General features: G+C 40.2%; 1 protein-coding gene across 2 annotated transcripts in view; it reads left to right on the top strand.

Moving 5' to 3' along the window:
• The first annotated feature begins 703 nt into the window (after positions 1-703).
• Positions 704-17497, top strand: part of LOC137325809 (ciliary neurotrophic factor receptor subunit alpha-like) — a 258914-nt gene continuing 242120 nt past the window's right edge. Inside the window, exon 1 of one of the 2 annotated variants that reach the window (XM_067990936.1) lies at positions 704-825. The gene's annotated coding sequence lies outside the window, so the exon portion shown is untranslated. Of the gene's footprint in view, positions 826-1614; positions 1745-17497 lie in introns of those variants that run through there. The other variant, XM_067990947.1, reaches the window with a different exon arrangement.

Genomic DNA, 17497 nt, shown 5'->3' with positions numbered 1-17497 from the left:
TCAAATAAACAGTACTTTTAAGTACTTTGAGCAAATGAATACAGCAGCTGTGCGGGGAAATGGAGTACTCGTAGAAAAATAGATATCATTTCCATATTTCTGGCATGTATATCAATATGTATATGTGTATGCGTATACATAATCTCCCCACACTTGTCAGCTGAGACAGCAGATAGTGCGTTCTGAATGAGGTGGCAGGATCAGAGCTCAATTAGGATAAAGAGCCTCAGAAGAGCCTCATGTTTTATGCAGAGACTCGAGGACCTTTGTTTGTATTGATTTGTTAATGTGTACTGTGTGTTTAGCTGCTGTGCTTTAGAAACTGGCTCCGAGCTTGCATTCCAAGCAGAGAGGGTTAAAGAGAGAAAAAAACACACACACACAAAGAAATAAACTTAAGACTTCCCCAATCGATTAAAGTTCTACCAGCCCCCCCCAACCCCCATCAAAAAAACTTCAATTTCCTACAAAATTCAGTAACCCTGGAAGAGCAGATACATATTTGTAATATGTGTACTTGAAGAGAAGATATTTTATCTTCTGTGCTTTTGACTGGAGGCTGAGCTCTAGGAGTTTGGCAGACACCGGTGAATTTTTTTTAGAAAAAGCTACACTTCCCCAAACATTGGCTAGGGGGTGCACGGCTCGGCTGATAATTTATTCTGCCCATCACAAATGACTGCCTGGTCACATGGGGAAGCTCTGGAGTTTAAAAGTGCTTTAATCTGCATCCATTGCGGAGCAGCTGGTGGCAAAGTAGCAATAATCTGGCAACACTGGCAACTTTCTCTTCTGCTGAGAGGTGCTACTGTGAGAGCGTTTTCAGTAAGTAAAAAAAAAGCTTTCACAAGATGACAACAAGCTTGAATGTGCTGCTCATAATTTTTCTTTTATTGGCTCAGCGTATTATATTTAAAATACAATGTTGTCTTAGAAATGCTTTCATTTAAATACTGTATTATTATTTTTTTCTTTGCCTGCACGTTTGCTGGTAAGACAGAGGGAGTTTAGTGGAAAGTATAAAAAGCAAAAAAAAATAAAGAGGATGAAAGATGTTTCACTGGATTGTCATGAAATGTGCGGGTGTGGTTGAAGCTGTATTGCTGGGTGAAATTGAAGAAAGCACTGCACTGCTAGACAATTAGCTCGGATTCTCTCATCTTTTTTTGTAGTGCTGGTCTTGTGTTTAGGGGTCACAGAAGCTGGTGACCCAGTGTCAGCAGTTCTGCATGGAAGCTATTATGCATTCCTGATTGATTAGATTTAGCGGAAATCCTCTTGCTTTTTCCTCTTTTTCTCTCTGCTAGTGCTTCATTACTTCCAAAAACCTTCAGATCAGGGGGCTGCTGAGCTTATCACTGCGAGCTGCTAATTGCTAATATTTTCACACTGTTTATTAGCAGGGCACTACCGTTAGCCAGTTTGAAGAGAGCTTTTAAGCAAATATAAACGCATGCTGAAGGGGAATTTTAAAATTCAGCTGCCAACAGCTTTAGAATATCCTGTTTTCTTTATTTCTCCAAACATGATGCTTTTAGAGTCAGGAGTGGGTGTACTGAAGGCTATAGTGTTGAAACTGGAATTCAGTGCATTTGGGATGGGGAGACTTCAGGAACTGTCTGTCCCTTTGGACTGACCTTTTTTATTTTCTAATAAAGACAGAAGCCTTCCTGGATGCTGCAGTGCTATAATTTTATAGGAATGACAGCCCATTTACTCATTTTTTTGTGGAAAAGTCTATCAGGTAATTTATTCTGCATTATAATTTTAATGAGAGCTATTATTCAAAATAGGATGGCATGATATGAGTCATTCTGTTTCCCTAATTCATTGCAATCATCTGCACAGGCAGGTGTTTATAAGTGAAATGTCATATTGTTTACAAGGATCATAACATTCATTTAAAGTCAGAAAGCAACAAAAATGACCCTCGGGGTAGGAAATCTGTAATGAATATTTAATTTTTTATGCTATGACTCATGTAGAACTGAAAAAATCTTCTTGCTCCTGTAGAAACACTCTGCGAACGAGATAAGTGTCCCCTTTATTCAACTGTTCCTATCAAGCAGTGTTAATTGCATGTGGAAGAAATATGTTGTTTGTAAAATATTCATGCCATATAGGCTTGTATAGGTTTTTCATGTGTCTCAGATTGTCTGGGATACTTATATTACAAAAATTATATTGAATTTGATCCCAAATGATTCCTGGTAAGGTTTGACTGAAATCCTGTCTTCTAAGTGACGTGAATTACTTGCCATAGCAGTTTATAAGCGCAATTATTTTGCAGCTGGCTGCAACATGAAGGTTAACAAGAAGGTTGTTGTGAGAGTGGCAAAGGCTGAGGTTTTCTCTGGATGTGTCAATGGGGAACTGTGAGGGAGCCTGTGTGCACGACTGAAAAAAGGAGTGGAAGTACTCCAAAACGAGTTGCAAGGTGGATTCTTGCACAGAATATGCTGCCAAATATTTAATACAAGTGAATAATTACTGCAGTTCAGATTATGATTTATTTATTGCAGCTGATTGGAGTTACAATAGTTTTAAAGTAAAGTGAATGCCTTCTATTTTGTGTTAGAATATAAAAGGGAGAAGCTTTTGTCAAAAAGCTGCATCTGATATTGTGAGGGTTTTCGTTTTCTTGCTGTAATTATCTACAGTCCTAATCTTCTGTGGCTTCAGTCCCTTGCACAATGCAAATACTCTCCAAGCTTGAATACAGCAACCTCTCACCGTGATACTTGCTCTGCACAACTTCTAAAGGCGTGTTGTAGAATATCATGAACTTAGGAGAATGATACTTTTTGTAGTAAAACTATATCGCGTACTATTGTAGAAAACCACCCAGAGAACTTGACGATTATTCTTTATTAGTGAGTGAGCTCCTGAGACACTAAAACAAAATGATGTGGCTTCAAAGATTAAATATTTTTTGCTGCCTAATGACACTCGTATATTGTGCCTTGACCCCTCATTATACACCCTTTGTTTGAGGCTCCATCTCAAATAGAGAAACCATATTAAAACTCGTGGTAATAAGTCATTTGCTGTAGCATGCAAATGTGGCTCTCACATTTGGCTTTAAAAAGAAGCTGTATTTAACAAAATTAAATTAAATCTTATTGTGCTCATTGTCATATGAAATCAACGTAAAAAAATGTAAGGAAGAGAGTCTTGGGGTTGTTGAATAAATTGAACAGGACAAGATGTAAATGATTATGAAAATTGGATTTTCAGCTCAACATTGATTAAAGCTGAAGGATTTGGCTAATGCTGCTTAAAAGCTCTAAGTTTGTAATCACTTTATTCCCATTCTGTTCTCTCAGTCTCCTGCCTGAGAAGGCAGGCTGGGCAAGCTTGCCAGTGCAGATCTATGATATGGATGTTGCCACATTGGGGAAAATGACAAGGCAAGCAGCCATGGTTTAAATTCATTGAAGTCATTGCAAGAGATATACAGAATCTTAAACTGTCATGTAGGGCAGTGATTGTAGTTATAAATACCTGGAATATAATTGACTCTGATTTTAATGAGGCTTAACATTTCAAACAGAAACGGCTGATTCTGTTCGGACCAGACATCGGACTATTTCTCTGCTTAGCTTCATTAAATTATATTAAAATTCCATAATCATAAAAGGTTGTATGGTTAGTTTAGTGAAGCTTTTTGTATGGTTAGGGACAGACAGCAGCATAGAGAATGGTACAGAAGGAGAGAGAGAGATTACAGAATTTATCTGTCTACCCATTGCTTCTATATCTAAAGTGTAGGATCGGTCTCCAAATAGTCAGTGAGGAATACAAAATAACTATCACTAAAACAATAATTAAAAAGAAAATAGATTGGTGGGGGTCTCACTGAGATGCCACAGGTGACAAAGAAACAAAGTTGCAAGCTGATCAGTTACAGGATGGACAGGTAAATTCAGATGAAGGGCAAGTGTCCAAATGAAGAGACAGTAGGTAAATCATTAGCTTTTCCACAGTGATGACTACTTTGAAAGACCGCAGATTAGGAATTATAAAAATTATAAGGCTAAATACAAAAGAAAAATAATTATCAGATTCTTCAGAGCAAACGGCAAGCCATCATTAAAGGATCTAGTAAAGTGCTTAAATCATTCAACCATCAAAGTATGGAGTTGGGAGATTGATTGTGTTCAAACACTAAGATAATAGACTGAAAACTCTCCATGTACAACCAAAATGGAATCCACTAACTGCTTTCAGATGACACTAAGTAGTTGGTTAATTAGCCAATTAAGGAGAAAACCGAGGCCAGAAAAGGTGAAAATAATTGCTTTCAACCGAAATGATGAACACCTTTGTTAATTAAACATATATAATATCACACAAAATATTTGTGAGTAATTTTCCACTCATGTATTCATGTAATTTAATACCCACTAACTCTGCCAGACATAGTTAAAATCAAATCTTCTTCCTCCCCACTGCTGATTAGGTCTTGGAGATTGACTTGCACAGGCACCATGTCTAGGTCAGTGTCTCTCAGCTTATCTTTACCAAGATAAGAATCATAGAACCATTACAGCACAGAAGGAGGCCATTTGGCCCATCGAGCCTGTGCCGGCTCTTTGTATGAGCAACCCAGTTAGTCCAATTCCCCCGCTCTTTCCCCGTAGCCCTGCAATTTTTTTCCCTTCAAATATTTATCCAATTCCTTTTTGAAAGCCATGATTGAATCTGCTTCCACCACCCTTTTAGGCAGCGCATTCCAGATCATAACTACTCGCTGCATAAAAAAGTTTTTCCTCATGTCGCCTTTGGTTCTTTTGCCAATCACCTTAAATCTGTGTCTTCTGGTTCTCGACCCTTCTGCCAATGGGAACAGTTTCTCCTTATCTACTTTATCTAATCCAGTCATGATTTTGAACACTTCTTTCAAATCTGCTCTCAACCTTCTCTGCTCTAAGGAGAACAACCCCAGCTTCTCCAGTCTATCCACGTAACTGAAGTCCCTCATCCCTGAAACCAGTGATAAGAAGTCATTTCCTGCAGTGAATTTGGAGTTCTGTAGCAAACATCATATGGTTTACTTTTTTTGCATTACACTTCTTTCCTCTCCTGCCTCCTCCATCCAGGAGAGGGTTCAGACAAGGCAATGGATTGCCTCAGTGTCACAGTGATCAGCCAGCAGGACGTGCAATTCAGGTGGGGCAGGACAAGTGATGTCAGTCCCTCTTCACCTCTAGATCACGCTCCCTCTGTATGGTGCTCTAGAGAGGCAGTGACGAGTACTGTTGCAACTTAAACAGCTTAAGACATCACTGTCTGACCGACATGTATTTCTGAGTCTTGAACTTGTGATCTCGTTTTGGGTCAACTACATAGCCAAGCAGGATTCATAACTATAATAAAAACAAATTTCTACCACAGATTTTACTTCAGGTTTTGTCTTTTTACACAAAAGTGAATTGTTTACATGCAATAGATTTTTCAGGCAAATATCTGAACAAAATATTTTTTACACAGCGAGTTGTAATGATCTGGAATACTCTGCCTGAACGGATGGTGGAAGCAGATTCAATAGTAACTTTCAAAAGGGAATTAGATAAATACTTGAAGCAAAAAAAATTTACAGAGCTATGGAGAAAGAGCAGGGAAATGGGACCAATTGGGTAGCTCTTTCAAAGAGCTGGCACAGGCACGATGGGCCGAAATGCCTCCTCCTGTGCTGTACTTACCATGATATGATGAAAATAATTGCCATATTGAGGTGTGGGAGATATGAATCAGCAATATAGAAGTTACAGAGGAGTCAAGATTTTCTTTACCATAGCAAATCGGCAGTCCATTTACACCTCGGCCGATTTTCATTTCATAGAATTCGGCCCATCATGTCTGTACCTGCTCTTTGAAAGAACTATCCAATTAGTCTCACTCCCCTGCTCTTTCCCTGTAGCCCTGCAAATTTTTTCTTTTTAAGTATCAACCACTTCCCTTTTGAAAGTTACTATTGAATCCGCTTCCACCACCTTTTCCAGATCGTAACAATCCTCCCCCCTGACTTTTTTGTCAATTATCTTAAACCTGTGACCTCTGGTTACCAACCCTCCTGCTAGTGGGAACAGTTTCTCCCTATCTACTCTATCAAAACCCCTCATAATTTTGAACACCTCCAATAAATCTCCCTTTAACTTTCTTTGCTCTAAGGAGAACAATCCCAACTTCTCTAGTATCTCCACATTGGAGGAGGGCTAATTTGAGTGAGTTAAAAAGTGATTTGGCCCAGGTGGATTGGAATCAAATTGGTAGGCAAAACAGTAACTGAACAATGGGAGGCCTTCAAGGAGGAGATAATTCGGGTACAGAGTAAACACATTCCTATGAGGGGGAAAGGAAGGACATCCAAAGCTAAGCTCCCTAGATGACTAAAGATATAGAGATTAAAGTGAAGCAAAAAAAGGAGGATTATGACAAGTATAGGGTTCATAATACAGTAGAGAACCAGGCTGAATACAGAAAGTACAGAGGAGAGCTAAAAAAGGGGAATAAGAGGGGCAAAGAGAAAGTCTGAAGATAGATGTAGGGGAGGGCATTAAACAGGAAATTAGAGATGCATGCAAGAAGGGTACAACTATAATCATGGGTGACTTTAATCTACATATAGATTGGTCAAACCAAATTAGCAATAATACTGTGAGGGAGGAATTCCTGGAGTGTGTACGTAATGGTTTTCTAGACCAATACATTGAGGAACCAACTAGAGAACAGGCGATCCTAGACTGGGTATTGTGCAATGAGAAAGGATTAATTAACAATCTTGTTGTGCGGGGTCCCTTAGGGAAGAGCGACCATAACATGATAGAATTCCTCATTAAGATGGAGAGTGAAGTAGTTGAATCCGAAACTAGGGTCCTGAATCTAAATAAAGGAAATTACGAAAGTATGAGGTGCGAGTTGGCTATGATAGATTGGGGAACTTTACTAAAAGGGATGACAGTGGATAGGCAATGGCTAATATTTAAAGAACGTGTGCAGGAATTACAACAAATATTCATTCCTGTCTGGCGCAAAAATAAAACAGGAAAGGTGGCTCAACCGTGGCTTACAAAAGAAATTAGGGATAGTATTAGATCCAAAGAGGAGACATATAAAATTGCCAGAAAAAGAGGCAATCCTGAGGATTGGGAACAGTTTAGAATTCAGCAAAGGAGGACAAAGAGATTGATTAAGAGGGGGAAAATAGAGTATGAGAATAAACTAGCAGGGAACATAAAAACTGACTGTAAAAGCTTCTATAAATATGTGAAGAGAAAAAGATTAGTGAAGACAAATGTAGGTCCCTTACAGTCAGAAATGGGGGAAATTATAATGGGGAACATAGAAATGGCAGAACAATTAAACACACACTTTGGTTCTGTCTTCACAAAGCAGGACACAAATAACCTGCCAGAAATGTTAGGGAACCAAGGGTCTAGTGAGAGGGAGGAACTGAAGGAAACCAGTATTAGTAAAAAAAGTGCTAGGGAAATTAATGGGGCTAAAGGCTGACAAATCCCCAGGGCTTGATAATCTACATCCCAGAGTACTAAAGGAAGTGGCCCTGGAAATAGTGGATGCATTGGTGATCATCTTCCAAAATTCTATAGACTCTGGAACAGTTCCTACAGATTGGAGGGTGGCAAATGTAACTCAACTATTTAAAAAAGGAGGGAGAGACAAAACAGGGAATTACTGACCAGTTAGCCTAACGACAGTAGTGGGGAAAATGCTAGAGTCTATTATAAAAGATGTAATAACAGAACACTTGGAAGGCATTAACGGGATTGGACAAAGTCAGCTTGGGTTTATGAAAGGGAAATCATGCTTAACAAATCTACTGGAGTTTTTTGAGGAGGTAACTAGTAGAATAGATCGGGGAGAACCAGTGGATTTGTATACAGGAGCAAGGATGTCTTACTGCAGTTATACAGGGTCTTGGTGAAACCACATCTGGAGTATTGTGTGCAGTTTTGGTCTCCTTATCTGAGGAAGGATGTCTTTTCCATGGAGGGAGTGCAACTAAGGTTTACCAGACTGATTCCTGGGATGGCAGGACTGACATATGAGGAGAGATTGGGTCGACTAGGCCTATATTCACTAGAGTTTAGAAGAATGAGAGGTGATCTCATCGAAACATATAAAATTCTAATAGGACTAGACAGACTAGATGCAGGGAGGATGTTCCCGATGGCTGGGGAGTCCAGAACCAGGGGTCACAGTCTCAGGATACGGGGTATGCCATTTAGAACCGAGATGAGGAGAAATTTCTTCACTCAGAGGGCGGTGAACAGAAGGCAGTGGAGGCCAAGTCATTAAATATATTCAAGAGGGAGATAGATATATTTCTTAATGCTAAAGGGATTAAGGGATATGGGGAAAAAGCGGGAACAGTGTACTGAGTTAGATGATCAGCCATGGTCATTTTGAATGACGGAGCAGGCCCGAAGGGCTGAATGGCCGACTCTTGCTCCTATTTTCTATGTTTCTAGATTAGCAGTTAATATAAAAGGGAATATAAAAAGTTTATATATAAACCAGGGTTTCTTATATAAGAGTCTTTTTTAAACATATAAATAGTAAAAGGGTAGTCAAAGGAAGGGTGGGACCTAATCGGGACAAAAAAGGAGATCTTCTTTTGGAGGCAGAGGGTATGGCTGATGTACTAAATGAATACTTCGCATCGGTCAGGAAGAGAAAAAAATCAGTAATGATTTTTACCTCCATCACTATACAATAACCTCCTGCTGGGAGGTGTACATGAGTGGATATTGGAGGAAGATAAGGTTAGCTGTAATGCTGTTCCATGATCAAGTACCAACACTCACTGGCAAGACTCACATATGAAGAATGACCACTTGGATAACCTAGTATCATAGAATTATAGAGCGATACAGCTCAGAAGGAGGCCGTTTGGCCCATCGTGCTGATGTTGCCAGTGGGACCACATCCCTTAAGGAAAAGAGAGGATAAAACTGAGACCAGTAAGGTAGCAGAAGCCAGCTCCTCCAACAGGAAGAGAGGAAAAGTAATTATAGGGTGATTCACTTCAGCCCCATTTTTTCCACACCTTCTAATGGTCAATTATTTCAACAGAGGATTGGAAGCCGGTCAGCTCCTGTCCTCTTGATTGGGATATGATTTGTGGCACTACTAAAAAGAGGGAGAAAATAAACATAAAATATACTTAAAACATAGCATTAATGCACTTACAGGATAGATTCAGAAGTAAATGTCCCTTTGGCCTATTCCTTCCTGAATACCAACTGTACTGCTTTCTTATTACAGCATCTACCTGGCCTCAACAACTCTTCCTGGTGTGGTAACTTAATCCAGCTGTTGATCGCACTCTCTAAGTACTAAAAAGTGAAAGACTACTTCCACACGTAGGATGACTAGGGTAACCTCTGTAAAAAACCAACATCTCTGTGGTTTTCAGAATGCTCTTCATATTTGTACCATATTAAAGAAGCAGTTTTAAGATAAGTGCCGCATGGAAGATGGATATTTCTTTGTTCAGATGCACATTCACTGTGACTGATGTTCATCATGTGATGATAGGTTGATTGATGCATTTGGTGGTATGATGAACAACTGATGTGCACTCGCACTATCGCAAACCAGAGATGACTAACAGATTCCAGGTTGGAGCAGATTTCAGTATCTCTTGATGTACTTTGTGTGACAGGAGAAATAGGCTGATTTGACTCATCTGAAAAATTATGAAAAAGTAACTTCCAAATATTTGCAGATAAGTTTAAGGAGGCCATGTTGCCTTTTTTTGGGGTGAGCGTTCCAGGCTCTGAGCTGCTGGCTCTGAAAACTCAGTTACAAAGTCGTCATGGTGTCTGCCAGAAGCATTTCTAGTGCAATAAATATGCAATCTGCTCTCTGCACATTATTGTGATGTAGTTTTCACAGGAATGCTTACATTTAAAAAAATACATTTAACTCTTAGACCAGTGTCAAGTCTAAGCAAATGGTTATCTACAAAATATTTTTGTAATAGTGCAGCTCCCACTATGACACTGAAATAAACATTAATTTTATACTAATAGAGTCAGTTAAATGTCAGGAGTACTTTTATTATTGTAATATCAACTCTGAACTACAACATTGAACACCTTTGTTTGACATGACATCATTAAGTCTGTCCTCTTTCCTTTTTCTACCTCACCTACTTTTAATGTATTAACATGAATTACTTTTCTCTACCTCATCAATATTTTCTGCAATTTATTCCTTTTAAGAACAAGCATTAAATGTTAACTGAAAATGCTGGAAATACACAGCTGATCTGCCAGCATCTGTAAAATGAAAAGAAAGATTAGCGCTTTGGCTCAGAACTGTTAACCTGCCTTTTCTTTGTACAAAGCTGCTGTACAGTTCCAGCATGTTCTATTTTCATTTAAGATTTCCAGCATTTATCATTCTTTTTTCTTTTCAATAGACATTAACGTTTACCTACATTCTTTCTATTTTCCCTTGCCTCGATTAAAAACCAGCTCTAATGGCTGATTTACCCAATTGAAAACCAATTTGAAGAGTGACATGGTTGTAATAGGTGAATCTCTGACATGTAAAAATATCAAAATGGAAAAGGCTGCCAACGAGAGAGTATACTCATCAGTGTGTCAGGACAAGTTTAAGTCTTTTTCCACTACAGAGAGAATTAATGACATGATGACTGCGCCATTGCACATTTTGGGGTAGATTTTCCCTCAGTGTACTTTCTGGCGGCCAGTAGTACTGATAGGAGACCTGGTCCATTTAGAGGGCTGGGTCTCATTTACATAGGGCCAGCGGATTGCAGATGGAAGATGACCAACTCGGGGCAGCCTGCCAACTCTGGGTCTGGGTCGCCGCAATATCGGGCAGTCCGGTTGGCCTCTAGGCCCAGAATAACAAGTGAGTACTTATATTCGGACTCCTCTTCAGCTGGACTGCCAGCTGATACTGGGCAGAGCATGCACGGTACATGTTCCGCCCAGTTGAGTCCTAAAATGGCATCGGGGTCCTATTAACGCCATAAGACTCCAATTTAAATACCTAAATTGGCTGTGAGCTTGATTCATCCAGCCGAAGACGCTGGCAAAATGACGATGGCCAGGGTGATGAAGCTATTCCCCACTATATTTGGGGCACTGCCACGCCATTTACATCAGGAAGGAGGTCTCAAAATCTCCCCTTTATTTTAGAAAGCTGGTAAAATATATGACAATCATTTTCCCAGGAGAGCAATGCAGCCTAGAACCTAGTGGGCTGGAATTGAGATTCATCTTGCGGTTCTCCTTCATGCCTAAAAGCATTGTAGAATGAAACCTCAGTCACCGCATGCTGTATAGCTATTGGCTTCCTCAGTTACACAGGCACCAATTGCACTACAATGTCTGTTGTAGCTTTATCATTAGTCAATATTATTTTGGGGCTGCATTTCCTCGGGTGTTCCGCCAGGCTTCTGCTGTAACTCCGGCAGGGGTCTGATCGAATGGCTCAGAAAAAGGCTGGGATCCAGGTACTCCAGAACCTGACCTCAGTTAGGAAACCTCACTAGGCCTTGTAAGGGGATGGAGCCTTTGCCCATTCCTTACAAGTCCAGCCATATCAAAGGGATGAGCTGGGGGCGGGGACTCCCTACGTTAGGAGTTCCCGCTTCCCAGATCCATAAGGGACCGTCGTAAATCTGGCGAGATGTACCGGCCTCCAGAGGAAGTGAGCCCCACCAAGGTGTCCAGGCAAGGGAAGTGGAGATGGGGAAATTAAAATCAAATGTTAGTATGAGCTCCCATACCCAAGGTGCTAAAGGAGGGACAGAATAGGGTCTCTGGGGAGGGCCTTGACAACTCCTCCTGGATAGATGATGGGTGCCAGAATTTCCAGCCACTTGGGGCAGGTGGGTGTCGCATTTAATGGCATGGGAGCCTGCCAGACCCATGCAAATGAGGTTCCCTCCCAATGACCCTACATACTCTGGCTGGGTCAGAGCTGAAGGCCACCAACGGACATGATCCCAGTGTAATTGCCAGGATCGTGGCCTTCAAATTTTAGGCCCCTTTGTGTTGCCGAGGGAGGGGTGTTTACACATTTGTCGAAAAGCCTCCTATTTGGTTTAATATAGAAATGTTGGGAACCACAATATAAATTAAATGTTCTTTTATGTAAATAGAAAAATTGCCTGGCATTTTCATATACAAGTATTGTGAGTTTTATTTATTCCTTTGTCTCCGATATAGTTTTTCAGATATAAGATTGTACTGTGCGAAATCTCTGTACCACACTTGATACTTTCATTATGAAAACTTAGCGCTGTGCTTGTGCTGCCTTCCCCCTCGCCCTCTCCTTCCCCCTGCAAAGATTTTTCCCAAAATGGAAGACAGCATGGTTGATTGGTGTACAAATCTCACAATTCATTTACTGAGTTGAGAACAAACTATTCTTCACGTAGTCTGACCACCATTTTGGATTTCTTTTATTTTCTAAAGATTAAACAGACAAGGTAGGATAACCTCACCAATTATGTTTCAGAATAATCTCACCAATTATGTTTCAGAATAGGGAGGGGTCACATGCAAGGCCATAGAACACAGACTTACAGAAAGTCCATATCCCAGGATGTGTTGTTAAATCATTGGTACTTACTGCTACCTAATTGTAAGGCTGGCCACTGCATCTAAACAAGCATAGTCATGTAAAGAGTGCATGTTGAACATCCAGGCCTTGGGATTCCTGGGAATATCATCAGTTGGGGAGGGGAGGGGATGGGCGCGAGCAGAGCAAAACTTCTGCCGTCAACAGACAAAGTCCCTGCACCCATCTGAAATCCCCGAATCAGACCAATTTAAAAATTGTGAGTGGAGGAATGGGGTTGGAATTTTGCTGTGGCATGCAGGCTTGCGGGGCTGTGGGAGAGGAGGATCTAAAAGACTCCCATTACTTCCTTCTGCCCATTGATTGCATTTCTGAAATTTCCTCCCCCTCTCCCAATTGCCCTGGTCACACTGGATGCCAGGGACTCATAGACATTCCTGGCATCCAGTGTTGTTAATGGTTGTGTGATGTATTTTCTTTAATTACATTGTTTATAATATATCCAGCCATTTGTGGGTGGGCAAAATATGGGCCAGCTCTCCAAAGTGTCTGGATTTCCAATGAGAGCAAAAGAGGATGGAACCCTGTCAGACACGTGTTGCATCCCCTCAAGTTTCATTGTGAACGGCGAAACTTTGCATTGAAAATTTGCATTGCTTGATTATTTTGTAATATGTTCTGAGTGGTTGGAGCTGGTTGAATATATTTTTATTTATGAGTATGTGAGAGAAAACACAAGCCCTAAATTTAACATGGTGGCTGGGTTTAGTGGGCAGAAAAATTGCAGGTTGGTGTGCGCAGAAGCAGAAAACCTCAGCCGGTATATAAGCTGATAACAAATAGTAGAATTTCAGAGATATTTGAAGAAAAGAGGCAATATTAATATTAATATTATCTGGTTTCAGATTTTTGGTCTTTACTATCAAAGCCCAATCTCTAGTCTATTTATTTGAGAATTGTAGGTAAGGGCTGAATTGACTTCTTTCTCTGAAACATGGATGAAACCACTTTTGTGATGAATACATTTTTTTTCCAATCATACCCAGTTAAGGATTGTGTCTAACTGTGAGATGAACCAGTGCACTTAAAAGAAAGACATTAAAACACTTCAATTATCCCAATATAGATTGGGACAGTAACAATGTAAAGGGCAAAGATGGGGAGGAATTCCTGAAATGTGTTCAAGAGAACTTTCTTGAATAGTGTGTTTCCAGACCAACCAGGAAGGAAACAGTGCTGGATCTAGTTCTGGGGAATGAAGTGTGGCAGGTGGAGCATGTTTCAGTGGGGGAGCATTTGGGGAACAGTGATCATAATATCATAAGGTTTAGAATAGTTATGGAAAAGGACAAGGAACAATCAAATATGAAAATGCTTAACTGGAGGAGGTCAAATTTCAGTGAGTTAAAAAGGGATCTTGCCCAGGTGGATTGGAATCAAAAATTGGTAGGCAAAACAGTAATTGAACAATGGGAGGCCTTCAAGGAGGAGTTGGTTCAGGTACAGAGTAGACACATCCCAAATGAAGGGGAAAGGAAGGGCATCCAAAGCTAGAGCTCCCTGGATGACTAAAGATATGGAGATTATGTTATATAGAGGTTGATGTTGTTTATATGAACTTTCAAAAGGCATTTGAAAAAGTACTACATAATAGACATGTTAGCAAAATTAAAGCCCATTGGGATTAAAAGGACAGTGGCAGCATGGATACAAAATTGGCTAGGGGACAGAAAGCAGAGAGTAGTGGTGAACAGTTGTTTTTCAGGCTAGAGAGAAATATACAGTGGTGTTTCCCAGGGGTCAGTATTAGGACCACTGCTCCTTTTTGATATACATTAATGACCTGGACTTGGGTATAGAGGGTATAATTTCAAAGTTTGCAGATGACACAAAATTCGGAAATGTAGTAAACAATGTGGAAGATAGTAACAGACTTCAGGAGGACATAGACAGGCTGGTGAAATGGGCATTCACATGGCAGATTAAATTTAACGCAGAGAAGTATGAAGTGATACATTTTGGTAGGAAAAATGAGGAGAGGCAATATACACTAAATGGTACAATTTTAAAGGGGGTGCAGGAACAGAGAGACCTGGGGGTGCACACACACAAATCTTTGGAGGTGGCAGGACATGTTGAGAAGGCTGTTTAAAAAAAACAAATGGGATCCTGGGCTTTAATAATAGAGGCATAGAGTACAAAAGCAAGGAAGTTATGCTAAACCTTTATAAGACAATGGATAGGCCTCAGCTGGAGTGTTGTGCTCAATTCTGGGCATCATACTTTAGGAAGGATGTCAAGGCCTTAGAGAGGGTGTAGAAGAGATTTACTAGAATGAGAGACTTCAGTTGTGTGGAGAAACTGAAGAAGCTGGGGTTGTTCTCCTTAGAACAGAGAAGGCTAAGTGGAAATTTGATAGAGGTGTTCAAAATCATGAACGGTTTTGACAGAGTAAATAAGGAGAAACTGTTTCCAGTGGCAGACAGGTTGGTAACCAGAGGGCACAGATTTAAGGTGATCAGCAAAAGAGCCAGTGGCAACATGAGGAAACATTTTTTCACGCAGCGAGTTGTAATGATCTGGAATGCACTGCCTGAAAGGGTGGTGGAAGCAGATTCAATGGTAACTTTCAAAAGGGAATTGGATAAATACTTGAAGGTGAAAAATTCACAGGGCTAAGGGTAAAGAGCAGGAGAATGGGACTAATTGGATAGCTCTATTAAAGAGCCGGCACAGGCATGATGGGTTGAATGGCCTCCTCCTGTGCTGTACCTGCTATGATACTATGAAATGCCTTTTGATGAGGTAACAGAGAGGGCTGATGAGGGCAATGGGTTGACGTTGTGTATATGGACTTTCAAAAGGCATTTGATAAAGTGCGACATGATAGGCTTGTCAGCAAAATTGAAGCCTATAGAATAAAAGGGGCAGCTGCAGCATGAATACGAAATTGGCTAAGTGACAGGAAAGAGAGAGTAGTGGTGAGCGGTTGTTTTTTAGACTGGAGGAAGGTATACAGTGGTGCTCCCCAAGGGTCGGTACTAGGACCACTGCTTTTTTGATATATATTAATGACTTGGACTTGGGTGAATAGGGCACAATTTCAAAATTTGCAGATGACACAAAACTTGGAAGTGTAGTAAATAGTGACGAGGATAGTAATAGACTTCAAAAGGACATAGACAGGCTGGTGGAATGGATGGACACATGGCAGGTGAAATTTAATGCAGAGAAGTGCAAAATGATACATTTTGGTAGGAAGAACAAGGAGAGGCAATATAAACTAAATGGTACAATTCTAAAGGGGGTGCAGGAACAGAGAGACCTGGGGTATATGTACACAAATCTTTGAAGGTGAAAGAACAGGTTGAGAAAGTGGTTATAAAAGCATACGGGATCCTGGGCTTTATAAATAGAGGCATGGAGTACAAAAACAAGGAAGTTATGTTGAACCTTTATAACATTTCAGCCACAACTTGAGTATTGGGTCCAATTCTGGGCACCACATTTTAGGCAGGATGTGAGAGGGTGCAGAAAAGATTTACTAGAATGGTTCCAGGGATGAAGGACTTCAGTTACATGGATAGACTGGAGAAACTGGGGTTGTTCTCCTAGAGCAAAGAAGGTTAAGAGGGGATTTGATAGAAGTATTTAAAATCATGACGGGTTTAGATAAAGTAAAGAAAGAGAAACTGTTCCCATTGGCAGAAGGGTCGAGAACCAGAGGACACAGATTTAAAGTGATTGGTAAAAGAACCAAAGGCGAAGTGAGGAAAAACTTTATTACACAGCGAGTAGTTATGGTCTGGAATGCATTGTCTGAAAGGGTGGTGGATGCAGATTCAATCGTGGCTTTCAAAAAGGAATTGGATAAATATTTGAAGAGAGAAAATTTGCAGGGCTATGGGGAAAGAGTGAGGGAATGGGACTAACTGGATTGCTCTCACATAGAGCCAGCACAGGCACCTTCCCCACCCCCACCCCCCCCTATATCAGCAGCATCAGCATTCCCAGGTCAGATATAGAAAGAACAGCTCCAACTACTCTGCCATGACAATGTGCCTTAATCCTAAATTCAAAAGAGCATTTCCTGCTGCACTAACATGAACTTTGCTTCCCACACCAGCCAACTGTATGGCCTCTCTGTGTGAGTTTGTCAACCCAATGCCACTTTTGGGTAGTTTGATGTTGTGAACTCATACCTGTGAGCAACTGGGTTAAAACTGTCCAAATTCACCTGGGGGTACTCTTATATCCAGTAGGGAAGATCAACTTTCATCCCATCAGTCTGACCCAAATTCGAAAACCAAATTTAAGCTTGTCAGATTTACCAATGATACAGCAAAGCACTTGTAGCAGAAGGATTAGATTGGTTACGTCATCGGGCAGACAAACGGAAACTGAAAATTTAACACTGGTAAGTATAAAAATGTGCTATAAGTATCGAATTAATGGAATTGAATTAGCACAGACTTAAATACAGACCTAACAATAAATGCAGCACTTTTAATGTGTAGACAATGTGACAAAGCAATTAAAAAAGCTTTACAATTTAATAGTCAGCCCGCATTTACCACAATGCAAACAATTTCTCCATGCTTCAGAGGATGCAGGAAAAAGCCGCAAAACTCAAACCAAGTGTTTGGAGATGAGCTATGGGGAAAGATTGGATAAATGCTAGCTCCACTTTCTAGAAATAAGGCAGTTTACTTGTTATAGATAAGGTAAATCCAAAATATTGCTTCAAAGTAAACGAGGAAAGTAAGACGACAAGTAAGTTTAAATAAACTTAAGACAAATATTAGGAAGAACTTTTTTATTCAAAGAATGAAAATTATTGGGAATATGCTCTATTATTCTGATATTAGAATTTCTATAGAATGCTTATGAAACAGTTTAAAATAAT

Source organism: Heptranchias perlo, chromosome 1 (genome assembly GCF_035084215.1).
Source record: "Heptranchias perlo isolate sHepPer1 chromosome 1, sHepPer1.hap1, whole genome shotgun sequence".
NCBI lineage: Eukaryota > Metazoa > Chordata > Chondrichthyes > Hexanchiformes > Hexanchidae > Heptranchias > Heptranchias perlo.
The sequence above is the reverse complement of the archived record's forward strand: the minus strand, read 5'-3'. Positions and strand labels throughout refer to the sequence as shown.